Source organism: Leucopleurus acutus (assembly GCF_964270905.1).
Source record: "Leucopleurus acutus genome assembly, chromosome: 19".
Lineage (NCBI taxonomy): Eukaryota > Metazoa > Chordata > Mammalia > Artiodactyla > Delphinidae > Leucopleurus > Leucopleurus acutus.
Genome location: NC_139161.1, coordinates 48,068,756 through 48,096,665, shown reverse-complemented (window position 1 = coordinate 48,096,665; position 27,910 = coordinate 48,068,756). Strand labels below are relative to the sequence as shown.

At 39.9% G+C, this 27,910-nt stretch overlaps 1 protein-coding gene across 1 annotated transcript in view; it reads left to right on the top strand.

The window, feature by feature from the left end:
- Nucleotides 1-27,910, top strand: part of SMG6 (SMG6 nonsense mediated mRNA decay factor) — a 237,562-nt gene that overhangs the window by 153,257 nt on the left and 56,395 nt on the right. The gene's annotated exons all lie outside the window — the stretch shown is intronic.

Below are 27,910 nucleotides of genomic sequence, written 5' to 3'. Positions count from 1 at the left end.
AAGTCAGAATTCAAGCCCAAGAGAATTCAAGCTCCAGAGCCCATCCTCCGAACCACTGCTACTCTACACAGCCTCTTGGGGAAGTGCTATAATTGCCTAAAAGTAGATGGTGGCTTTCATCACACTACAGACATGCCATTCTCCTCCTCAGGATTATTCATAAACTGTGTTAAAAGCAGCATGTCTGTTGTGTTGTCTTACTTTTGCATTCCCTATCTTCTTCTGTTCTTCTCCCAAACCTGAGGCTGAGAAAAGAGATTGTGACATGCTTTAGGTTTTTAGAAAGTTCACATCCCTGAACTCCTGTTGGAACTTGCAGGAGAAGATTTGCTAGGTAATTAATTAGGTGTCTGTAGAGAATCCAGAGCAAAGTTTCTTTATCTTGTTAATAGAAATATTGTTTCCAAATATATTTTAAATTTTTCTTTTCACTCCCACTCCCCCAGCTTCAGTGTTCTAGTTCTAGTTGTGGCTAGTAAGGGTACCACCATTTATCACTCCATGTCTCTTCCCATGGATACCCCACAGAGATTGGTGCTTGAACATACAGTCAGTATACAGCCTGGGCTTCTCTGCAGGGTCAAATATCTCCCCTAACTTCCTCTGGTAGGCTTGACTTGTGGCATTCACTTAATATTAGGTATTTATTGAGCACTATTTGCCAGGTAGTACTTGCAGTTCTAGGATTTCTGTGGTGAGTGAGGCAGACACAGTCTCTTACTCATGGACCTAATGTTCTAGTTGAAGGGAGACAGGCAGTTAAAAAAAAGTAAATAAAAAAAAAAAAAAAGTAAATAAGTGAAATAAATTCAGCTTGTGTTAAGTACCATGAAGGAAATAAAGCAGGGCAATCTGATAAGAGACTAACTGTGGGAGTTGATTTAGTCAGTCACATAACCACTTCGAGCTACAATTTTACCTCCCTAAAGTAGAAAGACCTAGGGCCACTGATGGCCATAGACGGAGGTTGAACTCTACCCTTGTGCAAATTAGAACTGTCTTGATAATTGATCCTAATCTCTACCCAGTTGTTCGTTGTTTTGGTTTTGGGTTTTTAAAAAATCTTTATTGGAGTATAATTGTTTCACAATACTGTGTTAGTTTCTGTTGTACAACAAAGTGAATCGGCCATATGCATACATACATCCCCATATGCCCTCCCTCTTGAGCCTCCCTCTCACCCTCCCTATCCCACCCCTCTAGGTCATCACAGAGCACCAAGCTGATCTCCCTGTGCTATGCAGCTGCTTCCCACTAGCTAACTCTTTTACATTTGGTAGTGTATATATGTTGATGTTACTCTCACTTCGCCCCAGCTTCCCCTTCCCCATCCATGTCCTCAGGTCCATTCTCTATGTCTACCCCTTTATTCCTGCCCTGCCACTAGGTTCATCAGTACCACTTTTTTTTTTTTTAGATTTCATATATATGCATTAGCATACAATATTTGTTTTTCTGTCTCTGACTTACTTCACTCTGTATGACAGACTCTAGGTCCATCCACCTCACTACAAATAACTCAATTTCGTTTCTTTTTATGGCTGAGTAATATTGCATTGTATATATGTGCCACATCTTCTTCATCCATTCATCTGTTGATGGACGCTTAGGTTGCTTCCATGTCCTGGCTATTGTAAATAGTGCTGCAGTGAACATTGTGGTACATGTCTCTTTTTGAATTATGGTTTTCTCAGGGTATAAGCCCAGTAGTGGGATTGCTCGGTCATACGGTAGTTCTATTTTTAGTTTTTTAAGGAACCTCCATACTGTTCTCCATAGTGGCTGCATCAATTTACATTCCCACCAACAGAGCAAGAGGGTTCCCTTTTCTCCACACCCTTTCCAGCATTTATTGTTTCTAAATTTTTTGATAATGGCCATTCTGACTGGTGTGAGGTGATACCTCATTGTAGTTTTGATTTGCATTTCTCTAAAAATTAGTGATGTTGAGCATCTTTCATTTGCCTCTTGGCCATCTTTATGTCTTCTTCGGTGAAATGTCTGTTTAAGTCTTCTGCCCATTTTTTAATTGAATTGTTTGTTTTTTTGATATTGAGCTCCATGAGCTGTTTGTGTATTTTGGAGATTAATCCTTTGTCCGTTGTTTCATTTGCAAATATTTTCTCCCATTCTGAGGGTTGTCTTTTTGTCTTGTTTATGGTTTCTTTTGCTGTGCAAAAGCTTTTAAGTTTAATTAGGTGCCATTTGTTTATTTATGTTTTTATTTTCATTACTCTAGGAGGTGGGTCAAAAATGATCTTGCTGTGGTTTATGTCAAAGAGTGTTTTTCCTATGTTTTCCTCTAAGAGTTTTATAGTGTCTGGCCTTATACTTAGGTCTTTAATCCATTTTGAGTTTATTTTTGTGTATGGTGTTAGGTAGGTTTCTAATTTCATTCTTTTACATGTAGCTGTCCAGTTTTCCCAGCACCACTTATTGAAGAGGCTGTCTTTTCACCATTTTATGTTCTTGCCTCCTTTGTTGTAAATTAGGTGACCATATGTGCGTGGGTTTATCTCTGGGCTTTCTATCCTGTACAATTGATCTATATTTCTGTTTTTGTGCCAGTACCATACTGTCTTGATTACTGTAGCTTTGTAGTATAGTTTGAAGATGGGGCAACTGATTCTTGCAGCTCCATTTTCCTTTCTCAAGATTGCTTTGCTTGTTCAGGGTCTTTGGGTTTCCATACGAATTGTAAATTTTTTTGTTCTGATTCTGTGAAGAATGCCATTAGTAGTTTGTTACAGATTGCATTGAATCTGTAGATTGCTTTGAGTAGTATAGTCATTTTCACAATACTGATTCTTCTAATCCAAGAACATGGTATATTTCTCCATCTGTTTATGTCATCTTTGATTTCTTTCATCAGTGTTTTATAGTTTTCTGAGTACAAGTCTTTCACCTCCTTAGGTAGGTTTATTCCTAGGTATTTTATTTTCTTTTTGTTGTGATGGTAAATGGAATTGTTTCCTTAATTTCTCTTTCTGATTTTACATTGTTAGTATATAGGGATGCCAGAGATTTCTGTGCCTTAATTTTGTATCCTGCAACCTTACCAAATTCACTGATTAGTTCTAATTGTTTTGTGGTGGCATCTTTAGGATTTTCTAAGTATAGTATCATGTCATCTGCCAACAGGGACAGTTTTACTTCTTCTTTTCCAATTTGTATTCCTTTTATTTCTTTTTCTTCCCTGTTTGCCATGGCTAGGACTTCCAAAACTATGTTGAATAAGAGTGGACATCCTTGTCTTGTTGCTGATCTTAGTGGAAATGCTTTCAGTTTTTCACCATTGAATATGATGCTTGCTGTGGGTTTGTCATATATGGCCTTTATTATGTTGAGGTAGGTTCCCTCTCTGCCCATTTTCTGGAGAGTTTTTATCATAAATGGGTGTTGAATTTTGTCAAAAGCTTTTTCTGCATCTACTAAGATGATCATATGGTTTTTATTCATTAATGTGTTAATGTGGTGTATCACATTGATTGATTTGCATATACTAAAGAATCCTTGCATCCCTGGGATAAATCCCACTTGATCATGGTATAGGATCTTTTGATATGTTGTTGGATTCTGTTTGCTAGTGTTTTGTTCAGTATTTTTGCATCTATGCTCATCAGTGATATTGGTCTATAATTTTCTCTTTTTGTGATATCTTTTTCTGGTTTTGGTATCGAGGGTGATAGTGGCTTCATAGAATGAATTTGGAAGTGGTCCTCCCTCTGCAAGTTTTGGGAAGAGTTTGAGAAGGATGGGTGTTAGCTCTTCTCTAAATGTTTGATAGAATCTGCCTGTGAAGCCATCTGGTCCTGGACTTTTGTTTGTTGGAAGATTTTAATTACAGTTTCAATTTTATTATTTGTGATAGGTCTGTTTATATTTTCTAATTCTTCCTGGTTCAGTCTTGGAAAATTGTACCTTTCCAAGAATTTGTCCGTTTCTTCACGGTTGTCCATTTTATTGGCGTGTAGTTGTTTGTAGTAGTCTCTTATAATCCTCTGTAGTTCTGCAGTGTCAGTTGTGATTTCTCCTTTTTCATTTCTAATTTTATTGATTTGTGTCCTCTCCCTTTTTTTCTTTTTCTGTGGTACACGGGCCTCTCACTGTTGCGGCCTCTCCTGTTGCGGAGCATAGGCTCCGGATGCGCAGGCTCAGCGGCCATGGCTCACGGGCCTAGCCACTCCGCAGCATGTGGGATCCTCCTGGACCGGGGCACGAACCCGTGTCCCATGCATCGGCAGGCGGACTCTCAACCACTGCGCCACCAGGGAAGCCCTCCCTTTTTTTCTTGATGAGTCTGGCTAAGGGTTTATCAATTTTCTTTATCTTCTCAAAAAAACAGCTTTTAGTTTTATTGATCTTTACTATTGTTTTCTTCGTTTCTATTTCATTTATTTCTGCTCTGATCTTTATGATTTCTTTCCTTCTACTGACTTTGGGTTTTCCTTTTTCTTCTTTCTCTAGTTGCTTTAGGTGTAGTGTTAGATTGTTTATTTGAGATTTTTCTTGTTTCTTGAGGTGAGAGTGAATTGCTATAAACTTCCCTCTTAGAACTGCTTTTGCTGCATCCCATAGGTTTTGGATCGTCGTGTTTTCGTTGTCATTTGTTTCTGTGTATTTTTAAATTTCTTCTTGGATTTCTTCAGTGATCTCTTGGTTGTTTAGTAGCGCACTGTTTAGCTTCCATGTATTTGTGTTTTTTACAGTTTTTTGTTTTTTTTTTTTTTTTTTACTGTAGTTGATTTCTAGTCTCATAGCATCATGGTCAGAAAAGATGCTTGATACAATTTCAGTTTTCTTAAATTTTCCGAGGCTTGATTTGTGACCCAAGATGTGATCTATCCTGGAGAATGTTTGGTGTACACCTCAGAAGAAAGTGTATTCTGCCACTTTTGGGTGGAATGTTCTATAAATATCAATTGAATCTATCTGGTCTACTGTGTCATTTAAAGCTTGTGTTTCCTTATTTTCTGTTTGGATGATCTGTGCATTCGTGTAAGTGGGGTGTTAAAGTCCCCTACTATTATCGTGTTACTGTTGATTTCCCCTTTCATGGTTGTTAGCATTTGCCTTATATATTGAGGTGCTCCTGTGTTGGGTGCATAAACATTTATAATTGTTATATCTTCTTCTTGGATTGATCCCTTGATCATTATGTAGTGTCCTTCTTGTCTCTTGTAACATTCTTTATTTTAAAGTCTATTTTATCTGATACGAGTCTTGCTACTTCAGCTTTCTTTTGATTTCCATTTGCACGGAATATCTTTTTCCATCCCCTCACTTTCAGTCTGTACATGTCCCGAGGTGTGAAGTGGGTCTCTTGTAGACAGCATATATATGGGTCTTGTTTTTGTGTCCATTCAGCGAGCCTGTGTCTTTCGGTTGGAGCATTTAATCCATTCACGTTTGAGGTAATTATCAATATGTATGTTCCTATTACCATTTTCTTAATTGTTATGCATTTGTTTTTGTAGGTCCTTTCCTTCTCTTGTGTTTCCCGCTTAGAGAAGTTCCTTTAGCATTTGTTGTAGAGCTGGTTTGGTGGTGCTGAATTCTCTTAGCTTTTGTCTGTCTGAAAAGCTTTTGATTTCTCCATTGAATCTGAATGAGATCCTTTCTGGGTAGAGTAATCTTGGTTGTAGGTTTTTCTCTTTCATCGCTTTAAGTATATCCTGACACTCCCTTCTGGCCTGCAGAGTTTCTGCTGAAAAATCAGCTGGTAACCTTATGGGGATTCCTTTGTATGTTATTTTTTGTTTTTCCCTTGCTGCTTTTAATATTTTTTCTTTGAATTTAATATTTGTTAGTTTGATTAATATGTGTCTTGGTGTGTTTCTCCTTGGGTTTATCCTGTATGGGACTCTCTGTGCTTCCTGGACTTGGGTGACTATTTTCTTTCCCATGTTAGGGAAGTTTTCCACTATAATCTCTTCAAATATTTTCTCAGACCTTTCTTTTTCTCTTCTTCTTTTAGGACCCCTATAATTCAAATGTTAGTGTGTTTAATGTTGTCCCAGAGGTCTCTGAGATTGTCTTCAGTTCTTTTCATCCTTTTTCTTTATTCTGCCCTTGGCAGTTATTTCCACCATTTTGTCTTCCAGCTCACTTATTTGTTCTTCTGCCTCAGTTATTCTGTTATTGATTCCTTCTAGTGTACTTTTCATTTCAGTTATCGTGTTGTTTATCTCTGTTTGTTTGTTCTTTAGTTCTTCTAGATCTTTGTTAAACATTTATTGTATTTTCTCAATCCATGCCTCCATTTTATTTCCAAGATTCTGGATCATCTTTACAATCATTACTCTGAATTGTTTTTCAGGGAGATTATCTATTTCCCCTTCATTTATTTGGTCTTGTAGTTTTTTACCTTGCTTCTTCATCTGTGACATATTTTTTTGCTGTCTCTTTTTTTTTTTTAATGAGTGGGATTGTGTTCCTCTCTTACTGGTTGTTTGGCCTGAGACTTCCAACTGGAGTTTGTAGGCTGTTGTGTAGAGCTGGGTCTTGGTGCTGAGATGAGGACCTCCGGGAGACCTCATTCCAACGAATATTCCCTGGGGTCTGAGGTTCTCTGTTAGTCCAGTAGTTCGGACTCAGAGCTCCCACCGCAGGAGCTTTGGCCTGACCCCCAGCTTGTGAACCAAGATCCCACGAGCCGTGTGGGGCAGCAAAAAAAAGAGAGAACAATAACAAAGTAAAAAATAAAGTTAGATTAGGAAACTAGCAAATATGTTAGAAAGAATATAAAAATAAAAATATGGGTGAACAACAACCAGAAGGTAAAACAGAACCACAGTAGTAAAAAAGAGGAGAAAAAGGCCTTGGCTGTGGAGGGTGGGGCCTAAGCAGGGGTGAGGTTTGGGTGGTGGGCAGGGCCTAGGCTTAGGACCCACAGGGCTGGAAAAGGTCCTGGGAGGTGTGGGGGGTGGGGCTTAGGCTTAACAGAAGGGGCCAGGAACAGAAGGGTCCCAGGCATGCCTCCCTTCTCTGGTCTCAGAGAGCAGGGGACCCCACCTGGGAGCCCAGCAGGCTTCCCAGGCTCAAGTGGGTGGGGCACACCCCCTCTCCTGCTCCTCCTCCTGTCCTGGAGGGAGCCTTCTGCCTGCCTCTCCTGATCTCCCAGCCTCCCTCCTATGCCCCCAGGACCCACACGGCCTAGAGAGGGCTTTGGAGTGCTGTTTGGTTTTCTTTTTAAAGAAATGATTCTTACATAAAAATGGAATAGTTAACAAACACCTGGGTGCATTCCACCCAGCTTTAAAAGAAATAATACATCATAGATACAGTGGGAGCTCCTTCTGTATCCCTGTTGGATCCCATTTCTCGTTTTCCTTCCCTAAAGGTAATCACTGTCCTGAATTCATTATATCTGTGTATCTGGGGGTTTTTTGAAGATTTTTTATTTATTTATTTATTTTTTATTTATTTATGACTGCTTTGGGTCTTCGTTGCTGTGCGCAGGCTCTCTCTAGTTGCGGCGAGCAGGGGCTACTCTTCGTTGTGGTGCGCGGGCTTCTCATCGCGGTGGCTTCTCTTGTTGCAGAGCATGGGCTCTAGGTGCGTGGGCTTCAGCAGTTGAGGCGGGTGGGCTCAGTAGTTGTGGCTTGCAGGCTCTAGAGTGCAGGCTCAGTAGTTGTGGCACGTGGGCTTAGTTCCTCCGCGGCACGTGGGATCTTCCAGGACCAGGGATCGAACCTGTGTCCCCTGCATTGGCAGGCGGATTCTTAACCACTGCACAACCAGGGAGGTCCTGTGTATCTTTTTAATATGTATATATCCATTAACAACATAGTATTATTTTGTTCATTTAGACTCGTACACATGGCACATTGTGACCATCATCTGCTTTGCTTTCTTACTCAACATTACAGTTTTTAGATTTATTCATGATGCATGTTTCTTTCACTTTAATTGGTATTCCATTATGAATATACCACAATTCATTGATCTCTTTTCTTGTAGATGCCCAATTTTTTACCACTGCCAACAGTACTGCAGTCTCTTTATACTAATGTGTGAATTTCTCTAGGAAATATATCAGAAACAGAATTGCTACGTTGTAAGGTATGCTCACCTTCAACCTTGCTAGCTGTTGCCAAATTGCTTTCTAAGGTGATCATACCAGTTTACACTACCTATGAAGGTAAATGAGTTCAAACATTTCCACATTTGGCATTTCCAAAATAGAACTACCATATGACCCAGCAATCCCACTGCTGGGCATATACCCAGAGAAAACCATAATTCAAAAAGACACATGCACCCCGGTGTTCACAGGAGCACTATTTACAATAGCCAGGACATGGAAGCAGCCTAACTGTCCATCAAAAGAGGAATGGATAAAGAAGATGTGGTACATATATACAATGGAATATTACTCAGCCATAAAAGGGAACGAAACTGGGTCATTTGCAGAGACGTGGATGGACTTAGAAAGTGTCATACAGGTTGAAGTAAGTCAGAAAGAGAAAAACAAATATCGTATATTGACTCATATATGTGGAGTCTAGAAGAATGACCTTAATTGTCTAGATGACCTTAATTGCCAAGCAGAAATAGAGACCCAGACATAGATAACAAATGTATGGATACCAAAGGGGAAAGGGGTGCGGTGGGAAGAATTGGGATTGACACATATATACACTATAGATAATGTATAAAGTAGACAACTGATGGGAACATACTGTATAGCACAGAGAACTCTACTTAATGCACTGTACTGTCCTAAATGGAGGGGATATACGTATGTATATGCCTGATTCATTTTGTTGTGCAGTAGAAGCTAACATAACATTGTACAGCAACTATACGCCAATAAAAATTAATTTTAAAAAATACTAGGCATTTCCAAACTTTTAATTTTTGCCAGTTATATGGGTTTTAAATATCTTGTTTTATTTTTCATTTTCTTTGTTACTAGAGGGGTTAAACATTTCTTCATATGTTTATTAGCCATTTGCATTTCCTCTTCTTTGAATCCCATGTTCATATTTCTGCCCATTTTCTCTCCTTATTTCTTCTGATTGGTTTATATAGATTTGTAGGTCTGGATATGAATCATTTATTGACTTATGTGTATTGGAAATCTCCATAAAACCCTTGCACAGCTTTTTTTTTTTTTAAGTTTTTAAAAATTGGGACCTCCCTGGTGGCACAGTGGTTCAGAATCCTCCTGCCAATGCAGGGGACGTGGGTTCAAGCCCTGGTTCCGGAAGATCCCACATGCCGCAGAGCAACTAAGCCCACGCGCCACAGCTACCGAGCCTGCGTTCTAGAGCCCACGAGCCACAACTACTGAGCCGGAGTGCCACACCACTGAAGCCCTCGCACCTAGAGCCCATGCTCCGCAACAAGAAAAGCCACCGCAATGAGAAGTCCTTGCACCTCAACGAAGAGTAGCCCCCGCTTGCTGCAACTAGAGAAAGCCCGTGCGCAGCAACGAAGACCCAATGCAGCCAAAAATGATAAATAAATTAATTTAAATAAATAAATTTTTAAAATTTATTCATTTTATATATTTATTTTTGGCTGCATTGGGTCTTTTTTCCTATTTATTTTTGTCTGTGTTGTGTTTTCATTGCTGCACGCGGGCTTTCTCTAGTTGCAGCGAGCGGGGGCTGCTCTTCGTTGAGGTGCACGGACTTCTCATTGCGGTGGCTTGTCTTGTTGCGGAGCACGGGCTCTAGGCACGTGGGCTTCAGTAGTTGTGGCACGTGGGCTCCGTAGTTGTGGCTCGTGGGCTCTAGAACGCAGGCTCGGTAGTTGTGGCGCATGGGCTTAGTTGCTCCGCGGCATGTGGGATCTTCCTGGACCAGGGTTTGAAGCCGTGTCCCCTGCATTGGCAGGCGGATTCTTAACCACTGCGCCACCAGGGAAGCCCCTTTGCACAACTTTAATTGCTATTTTGAATATTATATTTTCTACTTGGCTATTAATGGTATAAACGTAAGTGCTATTTTTTCTATTGCTATATCTACCAACCCTAGTAGCGTTAGTTCTAATGATAGATGACAGAATAACAGAAATCCTTACTTTTTTCTGACTTAAATAGCAGTGCTTCTAATCTTGTGTCATTAAATCTGCTGTTTGCCATAGATTTCTGATAAATATCTTTCATCAGGTTAAGGATGTTCCCTTCTATTCCTGGTTTGCTGAGGTTATTTTTCATCATAAATAAATGGGTTAAATTGTAGTAAATATTTTTCCTTCATCTGTTGATGATCATGTGTTATGTCTTTTTTGACCTGTTAGTATGGGAATATACATTAATACATTTCTGATGTTGAACTAAGATTACCTTCCTAAAATAGCTCAATGTGTTCTCATTCTTACTTTCACCCCCCCCAAAATGAACATATTCTGGACTATACTTGTTTCATGGGAGACACATCTTATTGTTCATTTATTTTCTTAAATGTCTTTGCCCTGCTGCCTACATGCCATTTATTCTTCCTTATATTTAAAAAAAAATTATGTAAAAAATATAATGTTAGGGAATAACGTGACAGAATTGGAGATACAGAGGACTAATCTGGTGGCAGGATTTAGGAGGGGAGAAACAGCAAAAGCAAGAGGCCGGTTGGCAGTGTGTTATCTAAGATTGTGGTGATGAGAATCTAGCTCAGACCAGCAGCAGCATTACAATATGACTTGGTTTTCCTAAAGTACAAGTAGGGTAAAGGAGGGGAGAATTGAACATCTTTATAAAATTTTGAGGCTCAATAACTGAAGTATTTGAGCTACTGTTGATTAAACTGGGGAGGTTGGAAAAGGAAGCCTTCGGGGATATAACATATTTGAGGTTGGAAGCTTCTAAGGAGAGGATGACCACCATTGTACAGCCCCCTGGACATCAGCATGTGCAGCTCAGTGAATGCTTTTCGGTGATCTCAGTGCTGGTGAAAATGACAAAACCCTCTGAGAGGCAGTGTGGTGTAGAGGTGGAAAGAGCACAAAATTCAAAATCAAGCGTTTGCATCCCAGCTCCACTTACAAAACTGTGGGCCTTAGTTTTTAAGCCTAAGAAAAAGGAATAACACCACCATCCCCATCAGTTCTGAATATTAAATGAAATAGCACTTGTGAAATAGTACTGTAAACTTTCAAATTCACACTGCTAAGGGGGTTTACAGTGCTTAGAGAGGACGTAGGCAGGCTAGTGGTACCCTGGAATAAGGGATAAGGCAGCTAGAGGCAGCCTTTAGGATGGTTCGGCTGAAAACAGGATCAGGTGGTCTTAATATAGCTCTAGAGCAGTGCTGTCCAATAGGACTTTCTGCAGTGATAAAAATGTACTACTCTGCACTGTCTACTGTGGTAGCCAACTAGCCACATATAGCTATTGACACTTGTAATGTGGCTCGTGCCCCTGAGGAAATGATTTTTTTTAATTTTTTAAAATTGTGGTAAAATATACATAACATAAAACTTACTGTTTTAACCATTTTTTAATTGTACAATTCAGTAACATTTAAGTACATTCACAATGTTCTACAGTCATCACTCATCCATTTCTAGAACTTTTTCATCATTGCAAACAGGAACTCTGTATCCATTAAATAAGAAATTCTCAAAAACCAGCCCCCCCAGCCCCTTGTGACCTCTAGTCTACCTTCTGTCTCATGAATTTGTGACCTCTAGTCTACCTTCTAGTGACCTCTAGTCTACCTTCTGTCTCATGAATTTGCATATTCGAGGTACCTCATATAGGTTGAATCATACAATATTTGTCCTTTTGTGTCTGGTTTATTTCACTTAGCATAGTGTTTTCAAGACTCATCCATGCTGTTGTCTGTGTCAGAATTTAGTTCCTTTCTATGGCTGAATAATTCTAACATATATATATACACACACACACCACACTTTTTTCATCATTCATCTGTTGGTGGACACTTGGGTTGCTCCACCTTTTGGCTAGTGTGAGTACTGCTACTATGAACCTTGTCTACATCCTCACCAAAGTTCTCTTTTTTTTCTTTTTTCTGGTTTTCTTGATAATAGCTATCCTAGTAGGTGTGAAGGGGTATATCGTTGTGGTTTGGGTTTGCATTTTCCTAGGGACTAATGATGTTGAGCATCTTTTAATGTGCTTATGCCATCTGACAATTTTCTTTGGAGAAATGTCTTTTCCAGTCTTTTGCCCATTTTTGAATCAGCTTGTTTTGTTGTTGTTGAGTTGTAGGGGGTTCTTTATATATTCTGGATATCAATTCCTTAGCAGATAAATGATTTACAAATATTTTCTCCCATTCAGTACGTTGTCTTTTCACTCTCTTGATAGTGCCATTTAGTATATGAATGTTTTCAATTTTGATAAGTCCATCTTATATTTAAAACATTTTTTGCCTATGCATTTGCTGTCAGATCCAAGAAATCATTGCCAAATCCAGTGTCATGAAGATTTCCCCCTGTGTTTTCCTGTAAGAGTTTTCTAGTTTTAGCTCTTACATTTAGGTATTTGATCGATTTTGAGGTTTTTTTGTTTTTTTTGTTTTGTGTGTGGTACGCGGGCCTCTCACTGTTGTGGCCTCTCCCGTTGCAGAGCACAGGCTCTGGACACGCGGGCTCAGCGGCCATGGCTCACGGGCCCAGCCGCTCCGCGGCATGTGGGATCTTCCCGGCCCAGGGCACGAACCCGTGTCCCCTGCATCAGCAGGTGGACTCTCAACCACTGCGCCACCAGGGAAGCCCTGAGTTAATTTTTTAATATGGTGTAAGATAAGGCTCCATCTTCGTTCTCTTGCATGGGAATATCCAACCTTACCAACACCATTTGTTGAAGACTCTCCCCACTGAGTGGTCTTCGCACCCTTGTCAAAAATTGATTGACGGTATATAGGAAGGTTTATTTCTGGGCTCTGTGTTCTGTTCTACTAGTCTCTATGGCCTTATGCCAGTACCACACTGTTTTGATTACTGTAGCTTTGTAGTAAGTTTTGAAACTGGGAAATGTGAGTCTTCCAATTTTTGTTCTTTTTCAAAATTGTTTTGGCTATTTTGAGAGTCCATACGAATTTTAGGATCTGTTTTTCTGTTCCTGCAAAAAATGCCATTGGGATTTTGATGGGGATTGCACTGAATCTGAAGATCACTTTGAGTAGTACTGTCATCTTAACAGTATTAAGTTTTCCAGCCCATGAACCTGGATGTCTATTTATTGGAACTAAATTTTTAATTATATTTAATTTTAGGTAATTTAAATTTAAGTTTAAATAGCCACATGTGGTTAATGGCTGTTGTGTTAGACAGCACAGCCCTAGAGAATCATCCTCAGATTTTCTTCTTTTTTTTTAAATTAACTTTTATTGGAGTATAGTTGATTTACAATGTTGTGTTAGCTTCTGCTGTACAGCAAAGTGAAGCAGTTACACATATACATATATCCACTATTTCTTAGATTCTTTTCCCAGATTTTCTTTCCTTTCTAAAACATTGGGCAATGGTGACACCTGCAGAGGCCTTGTAGTACCTGAATCATCTTTGGGCTCAGGATGACTGCACATATGGAAAGCATGCCTAGAGAGGCCTGCCTCCAGGAGGGGGTAGGTCCCTCCAGGCACACGCTCTCTCTGTCTCTGTCTCTGTCTCTGTCTCTCTCTCTCTCTGGGATATGAGACAGCCACAAGTCATGCAGCATCAGATCCTATCTCCTTCTCTGTTTTCCTTTTGGAAGTGTCTAGTTTGCTCCAGAACTTAAAAAGAACCTATTGCTGGACTTCCCTGCTGGTGCAGTGGTTAAGAATCCGCCTGCCAATGCAGGGGACACGGGTTCGAGCCCTGGTCTGGGAAGATCCCACGTGCCGCAGAGCAGCTAAGCCCGTGCACCACAGCTACTGAGCCTGCGCTCTAGAGCCCGCACACCACAACTACTGAAGCCTGCGTGCCCTAAAGGCCACGCACCACAACTACTGAGCCTGCGTACCACAACTGCTGAAGCCCATGCGCCTAGAGCCCGTGTTCCACAACAGGAGAAGCCACTGCAATGAGAAGCCCGTGCACCACAAGGAAGAGTAGCCCCCGCTTGCTGCAACTAGAGAAAGCCCACGCAACAACGAAGACCCAAGGCAGCCATAAATAAATACATACATACATACATACATACATATATAGAGAGAGAACCTATTGCTTTCAAAAAATTAGCAAAAGACAGACTGTCTCTGGCAGAAATGGAACTCCTTCTGCCTCTTCTTATTTTCATATAAACAGAGACTGTGGTACCGAAAATGGGTCAACTGCTTTCAAAGAAATTTCCTTTCTAAATGAAAATACTGATTATTTTAAAGCATTTACACCTTGTTCATCACTCTGATGCTATTCTCATGGGAAAAACAACAAACAACAGAAAGTGCCTTCAGATGCCAATAACTGTCATACTTCCAATTCCATTTTCCATGAGGGTCAGGAGTCCCAGAGAATCCTGCACATGAGAAACAAAAAATAAAGGATGAATATTAGAACTAACTAATTAAATAGTTAATTAATTGAACAAACTAGGGAACTCCCTTTCCATGTCCATTCTCTCTTTCCTGCCAGGTAAGAAGTAATGTTAGGGTGTAAAAGAGTTGTGTCCTTAGTACTGTTCACAGCGGTCTCCCTGCTCCCCTCCTTAGCATCTCTCTAAAGACTCCCTAGGGAGATCTGCAGATCTTCTCAGAGTAAACAGGAAAACTCAGTAAATAAAATTGGGTGTCTTAGAGCTTAGAGGCTATCACACAGCTCTTCTGGAAGAAGATGCCTTTGGACTTGGATAGCCAGGAGCAGTAGGTTTGTGGTGTCTGTGTGTCAACATTTCATTACGACTGCCTTGCAGAGGAGCCCTCCAGTCAACTTCTAGACCAGAAATGGAACCTGTTTTTCCTGGCCTGCACATAACCACTCCGCATCAGCCTCTCCTGAAAAGAGGCTGGAACATCTCCTGTGTATTCAGAATTGGACTAGCTCAGCAGCTACCCAGTTCTCTAAATATGCTTTCTCCACCTTACTACCCTCTAGCCTACACCCCACCCTCATTCTCATCTCTCTCCTTGTATACAGATAACTTTTTTTATTATAGCATTTGGGCTTTCCCACACTAGAATTGATCTATCACCACTCTACCAAAATTCCTATGCTAACCACTTGGGTGTTCTGGTGTCAGAACTTAGAAGTGTCCCAACTGTCCCACCCAGCTTCCTCAGCTCTCCTCTTTCTCTCCTGGGTTGTTGTGCTGGAAATGATAGTCCTCTTGGATTTCAGTGTGTGCAGTCTTCTTTGGGTGGATCCTTGAGCTTTTCACAGGAGTGCTGGTAATGTCTGGCCTTCAGTGCTGCCAAAGGCAAAAAACTGGCCTCTTCTCAGTTTAAAGCACATAGTTGGATTGCTGGGGCAGTGTTAGATGGAGGGTGGGGTGAGCAAATACCACTCTCTTCCTACTGTGTTTTCAGGAAATGATTATAAAGCAGCTATAAGTGCGAATGAAGTCTAAAGAATGGATTGGCATCCTCCCCCAACCCCTGGAAAAAAAAAAACACATTATCACACACACACACACACACACACACACACACACACACACACACACACTCCTACACTTCTCCATCAGGCTCCATCCCAGATCCACACCCTTATTGTTCTTCTGGGCTTAACGTGGTACTCTTTCAGAGCAAAGAACCTTTGTTAAACTATCTCATTCTCTTCCCTGAAAGAGAATTCAACCATAATCTGCTGAACAAGAGCTGAACTTTCCCTTTAGGCAAACTGTGAGTTCCACTTCCCTGTCCTCTGCCGTCCCAAGAGCAGTGTGGGCAGAGGCATATAAATGGGAGGAATAACCAGTGCCAAGATTTAATCCCTCAGTTAGGGCGTGGGGTTTTCAGAACTGGTAGTAAAATTGTTTGCAGAGACAGTTGTCAGTGAAGGGCCTCTCTGTGCCATCAGCATACCTCCATTCCTTTCTTCCAGCTGCCTCTTTCCCTGTACAACACTTTCTTCTGGTACCTCCGTGAGGTCTAAGCCATATGGTTCTTACGAGTCTTGTCTGGAGTCTCCTAAAGTGTCAGATGTTGCTGTGCAGAGCACAGCATCCCTGGGTCTGCCCCTCCTCTCTCAGCAGCTGTTCGCCACTGACCGAGGTGGCGACTGAGCCTGTGTGTGGCCGGAGTCAGTGATGAGCCTCCCACCCAGGCCTGGGGAAGCCCTCAGCCAGTGTGGTTCCTGTGGCCGCAGCCAACACGCCAGAGCCCCTCAATACCTTCAGGGCTGTGGTGTAACAGCCAGCTTCGTGCGGTGGCACTGTTTAGTGTTGGCTCACTTGACTTCTCTGTCCCCACCCTCTGTGTTTAAGGGAATCTGGCCGTCGCCCAGGAGAGAAGCTGGCACTTGCAGAGTGGCTTCCTGCCGCCTCTCTTGTAGTAGGAGCCAGGTCCACCTTCCATCTCTGCCTTCCTATCCGTGTGGCAAAGGCAAAGGGCCCCTCTGTGCTCAGCCTCCCGTTGTGGGGTTTCAAGTTGCCTAAGATCAGGACGCGGCTATCTGCCAGGTTATCTGCCCAGATAAACATTTATTGTTTACAGGGACGTGTTTCAGCTGCTCTGGCTGATCCCACTGGTGAGATCTTCTAGTTTCTTGAGGTTTTAAGCCAGTATGTGGGGCCGACATCCAGACAGAGAACTGCTGGAGCTGGCGAGGGTCTCTGTGACTGGCCACCTCTGACCTAGCTCAGTCATTGCCCCCTCCCCACCGGGTGCCAGAGCCAAATTTATAAATCTCAGTTCCCAGCCCTTCCTTCTGGGTATTGAAACTGCCTCTACATTTTCAACATCTCTAGTCTTTCAAATCTGAAGAATTATAGCAGAGCCAATGTTATGACACAAGCAGCTGAAGACTTCTGTTAAGTGGCGAAACCAGCATTCTGACACCCCGTTTTCCTTAATAGCTACGGAGACAAACATTTAGTGAAGGCAACAAGGATAAAGATAGATTCTCCTTTTTTCATCCAAACAGCCACGTCCACTGCATCCAAATATACATTGTCTTTTTATTTTCTAGTGATATAATTGATTTCCAACATTTTATTATATTGCAAAGTTGAAAGAATTTTACAATGAGCTCACTTATCCTCAGCATCTGGATTCTGTCATCCTCATCTTACGATACTTGCTTTGTCATGTATCTGTCTATCCATCCATCTCTCCATCCATCATGTTTCTTTTTGATCTATGTCGTCAATACATTTTCTCTAAATCCTTCAGCATGAATATATATCATTAACTAGAGTTCAGTATTCGTTGATGGCTTTTTTCTTCTGAGGTAAAATTTACATACAGTGATAGGGACAAACAGTAAGTATACCTTTGCTAGGTTCTGGCAAATGCATATACCTCTGTAACCCAAAACCTATCAAAATTTAGAGTCTTATTATTATGCTCCCTTATCTCCACCTTTACCCCCAGAGGCAGTCCCTGTCTTGATTTTTTTTTTCCACCGTCGATGAGATTTGCCTTTTTCAGAACTTCATAAAAATGGAATCATACAGCGTATACTTTTTTGAGTAAGGCTTCTTTCATTCAGTATAAAGTTTTTGACATTCCTCCATGTTGTTACATTTATCAGCAGTTTATTCCTTTTCGTTGCTGAGTAGTTTTCCATTTTATGAATATATCACAGTTACCCATTCTCTGATTGATGGATTGATGACTATTTCCAGTTTCGTGCTATTATGCATATAAAGTTGCTATGAATAGTGGTACACAAACCTTTTTGTGGACATGTGTTTTCTCTTGAGTAAATGCCTAGGATTGGAATTGCTGAGTCATAGGATATATGGATGCTTTTTATTGGAGACTGCGGGACCTTTTTCCAAAGGTGATTGCACCATGTTACACACTCCAACAATGTACGAGAGTTCCAGTTGCTCCACGTCCTCATTTGGGGGAGGAGGGCGGTACATCATTTTGGGTTTTAATTTGCATTTCCCTGATGACTAATACAGAATTTACATAGTTTTTCATGTCCTTACTGGCCATCTGTATATCTTCTTTGTGAAGGGTCTGTTTTAGATCTGTTGCCCATTTTCTTTGAGTTGTTTGTTTTCTTGTTATTGAGTTATAAGATTTCTTTATGTATTCTGGATACAAGTACTTTGTCAAATATATATGTTTTGTGAATGTTTTCACTCAGTACATGGCTTGCCTGTTTGTTTTCCTAACAGTGTCTTGCTGAACAGAAGTTTTTAATTTTGATGCAATCTAATTTATCATGTTTTTGTTTTATGGCTATTACTTTATGAGAGCTTGAAAACCCAAACTCTCCCCGCCACCCCTCCCCACAGCAGTTTCTCCTATTATTAACATTTTGTATTAGTGTAGCCCGTTTGTTACAACTGATGAGCAAATATTGGTACATTATTATTAACTACAGTCCATTAGGGTTTACATTATTTACATTACTTACATTAGGGTTTACTCTTTGTGTTGTACATTCTGTGGGTTTTGACAATATTTAATGATACGTATCTACCATTATAGTATCAGACACAAGATACCCTGTCTGATACTAAAGATACTCTGTGCTCCACCTGTTCTTTCCTCCCTCGATCTTCTAGCCCCTGGCAACCACTGGTCTTATTTCTGTCTCTATAGTTTTGCCTTTTCTAGAGTGTCATACAGCTAGAATCATACAAGCTTTGGAATCACATTTAGCCTTTTCAGATTGTCTTCTTTCACTTAACTATACATTTAAGGTTGTTTTTATGGCGTGATAACTCATTTCTTTTTATTCCTGAATAATATTCCGTGGCATGAAATAATGATATTTATTTTTATTCCTGAATAATATTCATGGTATGGATATACCACAGTTTGTTTATCCATTCACCTACTGAACATCTCGGTTGCTTACAAGTTTTGGCAATTATGAATAAAGCCACTATAAACATTTTTATATGGAGGTAAGTTTTCACCTCATTTAGGTAGATACGAAGAACTACAATTGCTAGATCATATGGTAAGACTGTGTGTAGCTTTGTAAGACACTGCCCAGCTGCCTTCAACATAGCTGTACCATTTTGCATCCTGCCAGCAATGAATGAAAGTTCCTGTTGCTTCACAGCCTCACCAGCATTTGGTGTTGTCCGTATTTTAGATTTTAGCCATTCTAACAGGTGTGTACTGGTAGCTCGTTATTGTTTTAATTTGCAATTTTTTAATGATTTATGATGTTGAGCATCTTTTCATATGTTTGCCATCTGTATATTTAGTTCATTGAGCTATCCAGATTTTTTGCCCATTTTTTAATTTGGTTTGTTTGTTTTCTTATTGTTAAGTTTTATGAGTCACTGATTGATTTTTAAATGTTTAAACAACATTGCATTACTTGAATAAACCCTATTTGCTGTATTGGATTTGCCAATATTTTGGTAAGGATGTTTTTCTGTGTTCATGAGGAATATTTATGTTGTTATATCTTGTCAGGTTTTGGAATTAGAGTTATGCTGACCTCATTGAATGGCTTGTGAAGTTTAATCTCCTCTTTCTCCTCCATTTTCCAAAAGAGTTTGTGTAATATTGGTGGGTTTTTTTTTTTAAATAAATTTATTTATTTATTTATTTTTGGCTGTGTTAGGTCTTCATTGCTGTGCGCAGGCTTTCTCTAGTTGCAGCAAGCAGGGGCTACTCTTCGTTGTGGTACACGGGCTTCTCATTGCGGTGGCTTCTCTTGTTGCGGAGCACGGGCTCTCTAGGTGCGCAGGCTTCAGTAGTTGTGGTGCACAGTCTCAGTAGTTGTGGCTCACGGGCTCCAGAGTACAGGCTCAGTAGTTGCAGCGCACAGGCTTAGTTGCTCCGCGGCATGTGGGATCTTCCTGGACCAGGGCTTGAACCCTTGTCCCCTGCATTGGCAGGTGGATTCTTAACCACTGTGCCACCAATACTGGTGTTAAATCTAAGTTGGCAAACTTGTTGGCATAAAATGGTTCATAATAATGTCTTGCTATTATTTTGATGTCTGTAGGATCTGTATGTAGTGACATATGGATTATTTAGACGTGTATGGTTTAATTTCCAAATATTTGGGGTTTTCCTGGATATCCTATTGTTACTGATTCCTAATTTAATTCCATTGTGATCAGAGAGCATACCTGGCATTATTTCAGTCCTTTTAAAATTGATTGAGACTTGTTCTATGGCTTAGCACGTATCTATGTTGAAGACCATAACTACGTACAATGGAAAGAATGTATTCTGTATGTTGGCCATAGTGTTTTATAAATATCAATTAGGTTGAAGTGGTTGATCGTGTTGAGATCCTCTGTGTCTTTACTAATATTTTGTCTAGGTGCTCTATTAATTTTTGAGAGGAGGTACTTCCCTGGTGGGGCAGTGGTTAAGAATCTGCCTGCCAATGCAGGGGACGTGGGTTTGATCCCTGGTCCAGGAAGATCCCACATGCCGTGGAGCAGCTAAGCCTGTGCACCACAACTACTGAGCCTGTGCTCTAGAGCCCGCGAGCCACAACTACTGAACCCACCCGCCTCAAATGCTGAGCCCAGACACCACAACTACTGAAGCCCACGCCCTCTAGGGCCTGCGTGCTGCGACTATTGAAGCCCACGCGTCTAGAGCTCATGCTCCGCAACAGGAAAAGCCACTGCAATGAGAAGCCTGCTCACCACAACGAAGAGTAGCCTCTGCTCGCCACAATAAAGACCCAATGCAGCCATTAATTAATTAATTAATTTAAAAATTTCTGAGAGGGGAATGTTAAAATCTCCAAATATGATTGTGGATTTTCTGTTCTTCCCTTTAACTCTGTCAGTTTTTGTTTCCTGTATTTTGCAGGTCTCTTACTAGGCACATACACCGTTATGACTGTTATATCTTCCTGATGAATTGACCATCTTATCATTGTGAAATGCCCCTCTTTCATCTCTGATAATACTTTGCCTTGAAATTAATTCCTTTCTGATATTAATATACCCACTCCAGTCTTCTTTCAATCATTTTTTTAAAAGTATTTGGTTGCACCGGGTCTTAGTTGCAGAAAGCAGGCTCCTTAGTTCAGGCTCGCAGGCTCCTTAGTTGTGGCTTGCCGGTTCCTTAGTTGCAGCACATGGGCTCCTTAGTTGCGGCAGGCGGGCTCCTTAGTTGTGGCATGCAAACTCTTAGTTGCAGCATGCATGTGAGATCTAGTTCCCTGACCAGGGATCAGACCCAGGCCCCCTGCATTGGGAGTGCAGAGTCTTATCCACTGCACCACCAGGAAAGTCCCTCCAGTCTTCTTTTGTTTATTATTTGTATGGTGTATCTTTTCCCATCTAACCAGTCTGTATCTTTATATGTAAAATGTGTCTCTTATTGACAGCATGTAGCTGGGTCTTACTTTTCAATCCATACTGACAATCTCCTCCTCTCAAGTGAAGTATTTAGTTTATTAACAGTTAATGTAATTATCCCTGTGGTTGAATTTAGGTTTACAGTTTTGTTAGTTGTTTTCTGTTTTGTCCCTTCTGATTTTTTGTTCCTTCTTTTTTTCTTTTCCTCCATTTTGTATCTTCCTTTTGCACCTACTTTCCTGACTTCTTTTAGATTATATGATTTTTCTTTTAGAATTCCATTTTAAATTATTTATTGGCATTTTAACTATTTGTTTGCAGTTTTTTAGTGGTGGCTCTGTAGATTATAGTATATTTAATACATCCTTAACTTTTCAGACTACTTAGAGTTGCTGTTGTACCACTTCACATAAAATGTAGAAATCTCGCAACCCTACAGTTCCAGTTACCCATTGCTCTTTTATTATTATAGTTGTTATATGGTGTATACCATATACTATAACATGCATATGTATATAATGTACTGTATACATTATAAACTCCACATGACAGTGTTATGGGGTTGTTTTTGGTCTTTGGATTTTTATTTCAAAGACACGCAAATTTTATTTCTACTAACTTAATATTAGCAAACATTTGAAATAATGCTAAATCCTTGTGTTGATAAGGTGTTGTTTGTGTATCTGTGGTAAAATATATGTAACATTGGGAATTCTGTGGCAGTCCAGTGGTTGGGACTCCATGCTTTCACTGCTGGGGGCCCGGGTTCAGTCCCTGGTCAGAGAACTAAGATCCTGCAAGCTGCTGGATATATATAATAGATAGGTAGATAGATAGATAGATAATAAAATTTACCATTTAATCTATTTTTTCTTTTGTTGAATGTGCTTTTGGTGTCATATGCAGGAAATCATTACAAAATCCAATGTCATAAAGATTTTCTCCTGTTTTATTCTAAGAGTTTTATAGTTTAAGAGTTTATAGTTTTATAGCTCATAAGTTTAGATCTTTGACCCATTTTGAGTTAATTTTTATGTATGGTGTTAGGTAAGGAACCAGCCTCATTCATTGGAATGGGGATATCCAGTTTGTAAAATGTTATAATTTTGCATTAAACAAATCTATGTATCTTTTTTAATTTAAAAGGGTAGAAAAATTGTTGTTTGTATTTACCCAGGTATTTACCATTTCTTTGTGAAGAGCCAAGTATACAAGTGGTATTGTTTTCCTCTGGCTTGAAGAGCTTTTGGCTTTTCTTGTAAGGCATATCTGCTAAAATTCCCTTAGTATTCTTTTATCAGAAAATGTCTCTATTTCACTTCCTTCTTTAAAGATCTCTTCACTGGATGTAGAAAATTTTCAGTACTTTAAATATGTTCATCCATTGTCTTATGGCCTGTATAGTTTCTGATAAGACATCAGTCAGCCCTTGTTCAAACTGTTGTTCTGTATATGTGATGGGTCGTTTTTCTCTGGCTGCTTTCTATATTTTCTCTATAATCTGGTATTCAGTAGTTTGACTATGATATTCTAGGCATGATTTTCTTTGTATTTAGCCTGCTTGGGGTTCACTGTGCTCTTGAATCTACAGATTGTCTTTCACCAAATTTGGGGGACTTTCAGACATTATTACTGAAGTTAATTTTTTCTGCTCCAGTCCCTTCTCCTTCTGGGATTCAATTACATGTATGTTAGGCCTATTGTCACCCAAATCAGGGGCTTTATTAATTTTTCTTTTTTTCCTCTTGTTTAGATTGGATGATTTCTATTCTGACTTCAGATTTACTCACTTCTTTGTCATCTCCATTTCCTTTTTTTTTTTTTTTTGAAACCTTTTTTTGGCTGCATTGGGTCTTCATTGCTGCGCACAAGCTTTCTCTAGTTGTGGCGAGCGGGGGCTACTCTCTGTTGTGGCGCACGGGCTTCTTATTGTGGTGGCTTCTCTTGTTGCGGAGCACGGGCTCTAGGTGTGTGGGCTTCAGTAGTTGTGGCACGTGGGCTCAGTAGCGGTGGCTCTCAGGCTCTAGAGCGCAGGCTCAGTAGCTGTGGCGCACGGGCTTAGTTGCTCCGCGGCATGTGGGATCTTCCTGGACCAGGGCTCGAACCCATGTCCCCTGCGTTGGCAGGAGGATTCTTAACCACTGCGCCACGAGGGAAGCCCCTCCATTTCCTTTTAAGCACATCCAGTGACTTTCTTACTTCAGATATTAGATTTTTGGGTTTGTTTTGTTTTGCTTTTGGTTTTGTTTTGTTTTTGTTTTTTCAGTCCTAGACTTTACATTTGGTTCTTTTTCATAGTTTCTGTTTCTCTGCTGAGATTTCCTATCTTTTCATTTATTTCAGTCATTTTCCTTTTTCTCACTGTAACTTTTTCCATATTAGTAACTTTTTCCATAGTTTTAGTAACTTTTTCCATAATCTCGCTGTTAATTCTAACATTTGTGTCATTTCAGAGGTGATCTCCATTTACTGTCTTTTCTCTTAAGAATAGGTCACATTGGGCTTCCCTGGTGGCGCAGTGGTTGAGAGTCCGCCTGCCAGTGCAAGGGGCGCGGGTTCGTGCCCCGGTCTGGGGGGATCCTGCGTGCCGCGGAGCGGCTGGGCCTGTGGGCCGTGGCCGCTGGGCCTGCGTGTCCGGAGCCTGTGCTCCGTGGCGGGAGAGGCCACGGCGGTGAGAGGCCCGCGTACCGCAAAAAAAAAAAAAAAAAAAAAAGAATAGGTCACATTAAATACTGTATGACATCACTTATATGTGGAAGCTAAAAACTACAACAGGATTTCCCTGGCAGTCCAATGGTTAAGACTCTGGGCTTCCACTGCAGGGGGCACAGGTTTGATCCCAGGTTGGGGAAATAAGATCCTGCATGCCGTGTGGCATGGCCAAAAACAAAAACAAACAAACAAAACTAGTGAATATAACAAAAAAGCAGCAGACTCACAGATACAGAGAACAGACAAATTGTTACCAGTGGGGAGAGGGAAGGGGGTCGATATAGGGGTAGGAGAGTAGGAGGTACAAACTATTAGGTATAAAGTAAGCTACAAGGATATATTGTACAACAAGGGGAATATAGCCAGTATTATATAATAATTGTAAAATGGAGTATAACCATTAAAAATTGTGAATCACTATATTGTATACCTATAAGTTATACATCAAGTATACTTCAATAAAAAAATTTTTAAAAAAAGAGTAGTTCACATTTTCCTGGTTCTTTGTATATTGAGTAATTTGGGGTTTTATCCTGGAATTGTAAATGTCATGTGGATTTTGTTTTATTCCTGCAGAGAGGGTTGATGCTTTAGTGTATCAGGCTTTTCAGTTGGTTGGACTCAAACTGCAGTAGGTCAAACATCCATTCCGTTTGTCTGGGTTTTGTTTGTTTGTTTGTTTTTTACATTTAATCTACACATGCATGATTCAGAAGTCAGCAATGAATTTGAGTATTGTGTATACACAGAATATGGGGCTTCCTCTCTCTGGCTACCCCCTTTATGGGATTTCTTCCCTTGCTTTTTAGCAGCTGTGATTGTCTTGAATTTTGTCCTTTGTTTCTTCAGGCTATTAAAGACTGGATTTTTCAGCAGAGTTTTAGCTGTGCTGTATGGTGCCACCAACTGTCCCAGCTCCTTCTTCTGAGTGTCAGTATCCCTCACAGATCTGCCTAGTTTGGTTCATTCTCTAGTGCCTTTGGGTATTTGTTTTTGTAATTTTACCCTGAGTTTATCATTGTTATTCACAGGAAATTTAATCCAGTAGGAACTTACTTAGTCATATTGGAAGCAGAACTCCTGCACCGGCTAATTTAGAAATTTGTGCATGTGTATATTAGTGCTATTTCTACCACCAGAGTTTTGGGACCTCTGCTTTCTGGAATCCATGAATCAATCTTTTGAATATCCTTAAAGGTGGCAAACCTTCAGACTTTAAGTCTCACTTTGATTTTTTTATGTTAATTTTTATCGGCGTATCGTTGATTTACAGTGTTGTGTTCGTTTTTTTGTTTTTTTGTTTTTTAATTTAAATAGCCAGAATAACACTTGGAGTCAAGAATAGTAAACATTTTTTCCAGTCAACAATAAATACAGTGAGCAAGTTGAGTTATTCCTTTTTAAGGTCAAAAATAACATGGGTCTTTGAAATAAGGAGAATTACCACTAAAATTAATAAACTGATTTTGAAAATGTTTAAAAGAGGAATTCTCAGGTACTTTTGAGCATTGACATGTTTATGTCTTCTTAAGGAGTTACCTTCTCATATCCTTTGCCTGTTTTGTATCGGAATATTTTTCACTTACTGTTTTTTTTTTTTGTAAAGGCCTTCCTAACAAGGGTTGGAACCCTTTTCAATCATTTATATTCAAAGTATTTTATACTATTTGTCACTTACCTTCCATTATTTATGGGATCTTTCTCAAATGTAAATGATTTAAAATTTTGTGTAGCCGAATCTTCTGTTTTCCCTTTATGAACTTTGTTTTTATGTTTTAAAAAGTCTTCCTAACGTCAAACCAAATGAATAATCATATTTTCTTCTCATTATTTTACTTTTTGAAAAATTATTATTAAAACTTTTATCTGAATTTATTTTGCTGAATGATGTGAGATAGAGATCTAACTTAATTTTTTCAAAATAGTTTATAAAATAGCATCATTTATTGAATAGTTTATTCTGTTTCTACTTAACTAAAAGTTAAGCTTCATCATACACTAGATATATGTATACACTATACTAGAATCTATGTATAGATAGATATAGATGCATCCTAGCATGTGTTTCTAGGAATTTTTTTTGTTTTATGTTTGTCTATTCTTGAAACATAACTTTGTCATTTTAGTTACTCTAGCTTTGTAATGTGTTTTAATACTAGTGATGTGAGTTTACACACATTCCTTTACATATTTTATTGCAATATACCTTTGGCTTTTTCTACCTAGTTATGCTTTTTTTTTTTTTTTTTTGTGGTACACGGGCCTCTCACTGTTGTGGCCTCTCCCGTTGCGGAGCATAGGCTCCAGACGTGCAGGCTCAGCGGCCATGGCTCACGGGCCCAGCCGCTCCGCGGCATGTGGGATCCTCCCGGACCGGGGCACGAACCTGCGTCCCCTGCCTCGGCAGGCGGACTCTCAACCACTGCGCCACCAGGGAAGCCCACCTAGTTATGCTTTATGCAAACTTCAGAATAATTTTAAATCCCACTCCACCTCCCAAAAAAAAATCCTCATGGTATCTTTTTATTGAGATATAATTAACATACAGCATATTAGTTTTAGGTATACAATATAATGATTAGATATATGGATATATTGTGAAATGATCACAACAATAAGTCTAGATAACATCCATTACCACACACAGTTACAAATTTCTTTTTCTTGTGATGAGAACTTTTGAGATTTACTCTCTTAGCAACTTACAAATATACAGTAAAAATATGGACCATATTACAAATTTGCACATCATCCTTGAGCAGGGGTCATGCTAATCTTCTCTCCATTGTTCCAGTTTTCACTATATGTGCTGCCAAAAACGAGCACTCCTCATGGTATTTTGATTGGAATTGCATTCACTTTAAAAATATCTTTGGGGGCTTCGCTGGTGGTCCAGTGGGTAAGACTCTGGGCTCCCAGTGCAGGGGGCGTGGGTTCAATCCCTGGTCAGGGAACTAGATCCCGCATGCATGCCGCAACTAAGAGTTCACATGCCTCAATTAGTCCGCATACCGCAACTAAAGAAGCCCTCATGCCACAACTAAGAGGCCACATGTCACAACTGAAAAAAGATCCCACATGCTGCAGCGAAGATCCCGCATGTCGCAACTAAAAACCAATGCAGGGACTTCCCTAGTGGCGCAGTGGTTAAGAATCTGCCTGCCAATGCAAGGGACACGGGTTTGAGCCCTGGTCCGGGAAGATCCCACATACCATGGAGCAGCTAAGCCCATGCACCACGACTACTGAACCTGCACTCTAGAGCCCGCAAGCCACAGTTACTGAGCCCACGTGCCACAACTACTGAAGCCCGCGCGCCTGGAGCCCGTGCTGTGCAACAAGAGAAGCCACCGCAATGAGAAGTCCATGCACCTCAACAAAGAGTAGCCCCTGCTCACTGCAACTAGAGAAAGCCTGCGTGCAGCAACAAAGACCCAACGCAGCCAAAAATAAAATAAATAAATTTATTTTAAAAAAAGCCAGTGCATCCAAAGTAAATAAATAATAAATACATAAATAAAAATTTTAGAAATAAAAATATCTTTGAAGAAAATTTTACATTGTTATAAGTTTTCTTATTAGGTCAAAGTAGTCTCTGGATATCAGTTCTTTTATGTCTCCACGTTTTTTCATTGATTTTCTTGCTATAATGAATGGAATTTTTTCCATTCCACCTTCTACGTAGTACTTGGGAAAAGCTAACATTTATATTCAGCTATCACATCAAATTCTCTTATTGATTCTTTTTTTAGCCAATCACTTATTTCTTTCATTAATTTATGTGATGTGTTTTTTCTTTCTTTTTATTTTTTATTGAAGTATAGTATAGTTGAATTACAGTGTTGTGTTAATTACTGCTATATAGCACAGTGGCTCAGTTATACATATATA